Source organism: Artemia sp. Qi Xiang Cuo, chromosome 4 (assembly GCF_049724085.1).
Source record: "Artemia sp. Qi Xiang Cuo chromosome 4, ASM4972408v1, whole genome shotgun sequence".
Classification (NCBI taxonomy): Eukaryota; Metazoa; Arthropoda; class Branchiopoda; order Anostraca; family Artemiidae; genus Artemia; species Artemia sp. Qi Xiang Cuo.
This window is the reverse complement of record NC_142797.1, coordinates 34,387,428-34,389,440: the sequence shown is the minus strand read 5'-3', so window position 1 is coordinate 34,389,440 and position 2,013 is coordinate 34,387,428. Positions and strand designations below refer to the sequence as shown.

Here is a 2,013-nt window from a genome sequence, read left to right as displayed (position 1 = left end):
AAATTCATTTGACCTGAATGAAGAAAAAAATTTCCTTGTGGCTGTGTATCCTCACCCTGTGCATTCTTTAGATTCTTATCCTTTCCTTGCACTTTTCTAAATAATAAGAAGGATTCTTTATCACTTTGTTACAATTTATCCAACTGACTGGGATTGCTTGGGATTTTGCAACAGTAGTTTATCAACAAGAGAGATAAAAATTCCACGTTTGTTTGGATTCATTTATATGAATGTCACCATTACGTAATACGAAACTTCTAATGAGATATTGGCGTAGTTTCAACTGTCTTTCTTCGCCTCCCAGAAAACAAATTTAAGCCTACATAAAGAGCCACGAGCCTTTAATATAGAATTGTTTTATCTATTTTTTTTCCGGCCATTTCTTATGGAAAAGGTTGTTATATAAACTTTGGAGGGGCTCATTTGATAAGAAATTGAAAACTCTGGTGCACTTTTTGAGACTTGAGTCATTGGAGGGCAAATAGCCCCTCCCATACCTTTTTTGCTACCCAGCACCACCATAGCCCCCAAGAAGTCCGATAAAATTTTGAATAAGCTGCAGACCGAATAAATATGCCTCCGGGAATCATATAGCCCCCAGAGCCCCTGGGACCAGTGCCAAAAATAATACGAACAGTCGATTGTTTAAACATAGGTTTTAAAATGGTAAAAGAAGCTTGTCTGATGTTGGGCGTGCGATTGACTCGAAACTTTCAGGGATTGGTCTCTGGGTGCCCCGACAATTTGCCACAAAACAATTTGGTCATAATTTCTGTTTTGCTATAGATTTTCTGTCATTGCCAAGACTGTCACAGAGCATTGGTTTTTCTTGTCATCAGATAGACTTTCATTGTTTTCCCTTGTTATCGGACAAATGGTCATCGTTTTTATTTACCACTGGACAAATGGTGATTGATTTTTATTACCAACAAAAATAGTCACATCGTTTTTATTTGTCATCAAAAAAATTGTAAAAGCACCCTATGAGCAAGTCATTTTATCTTAAAAACCATCGGTAATCGTTTTTATGTCATATAGTTAACTGTCATCGACCAGACTGTCGTAGAACAACGTGCCATCGTTTTATCTGTCATTGAACGAAACGTCATTATTTTTATTTCTCATCGGACAAATTGTCATTGTTTTTATCGGTTATAGGATAAAATGTTATGTTTTTTTCTGCCATTGAAACTAGGGTCACTAGTGAGGTTGTAGTATGCGTCTAACCCCCCCCTCCTTTGCGGGTGACAGGCTTGCTAATAAGGCGTTTTCATAGGGGTATCAATACTTTTGAAAATGTCAAACATAGACCCTGTCCACTTTATTTAGGCCAAAACCTAAATATGCAGCGAGAATATCTCGGCCGATCCACGAAGTCAAGCTAGTATTACCTTAGTAAAGAGCAATGTGCCACCTATGTAAGATTATGTTTGTTCCCGATAACTTCAAACGGAAGAAGTAAGTAGAGTGCTAATATGTAATTTGCATGGTTTATGTTCCTTACCGTGCTATTTGCATGGTTTATGTTCCTTGGTACCTTTCCAGAGCATGTACTTATGAATTTGCTTGCCTTATGTTCCTTGGCGTCTTTCCAGAGCATGTACCTATGGATTTGAGTGGATTATGTACCTTCCTATGCTATTCTAAGGGTTTATGTCCCCTCCCATGCTATTATAAGGGGTTATGTTCCCTCCCATGCTATCATAAGGGCTTATGTTCCCTCCCATGCTATTATAAGGGCTTATGTTCCCTCCCATGCTAGTCTAAGGGCCTATGTTCCTTCCCATGCTATTATAAGGGCTTATGTTCCCTCCCATGCTATTATAAGGGCCTATGTTCCCTCCCATGCTATTATAAGGGCTTACGTTCATTTCTATGCTATTATAAGGGCTTATGTTCCCTCCCATGCTATTCTATAGTGCTATGTTCCTTTCTATGCTATTATAAGGGCTTATGTTCCTTCCTATGCTATTATAATGGCTTATGTTCCCTCCCATACTATTCTAAGGGTTT

The 2,013-nt window shown here is 38.4% G+C and overlaps 1 protein-coding gene across 4 annotated transcripts in view; it reads right to left on the bottom strand.

Annotated features, from left to right (window-relative positions):
* LOC148953039 (sulfide:quinone oxidoreductase, mitochondrial-like) overlaps positions 1 to 191 on the bottom strand; it is a 127,511-nt gene extending 127,320 nt beyond the window's left edge. For 3 of the 4 annotated variants that reach the window (XM_089088247.1, XM_089088250.1, XM_089088249.1), the window contains exon 1: positions 56 to 191. The gene's annotated coding sequence lies outside the window, so the exon portion shown is untranslated. Of the gene's footprint in view, positions 1 to 13 lie in introns of all 4 variants that reach the window. The other variant, XM_089088248.1, reaches the window with a different exon arrangement.
* Between the last annotated feature and the right edge of the window lie 1,822 nt (positions 192 to 2,013).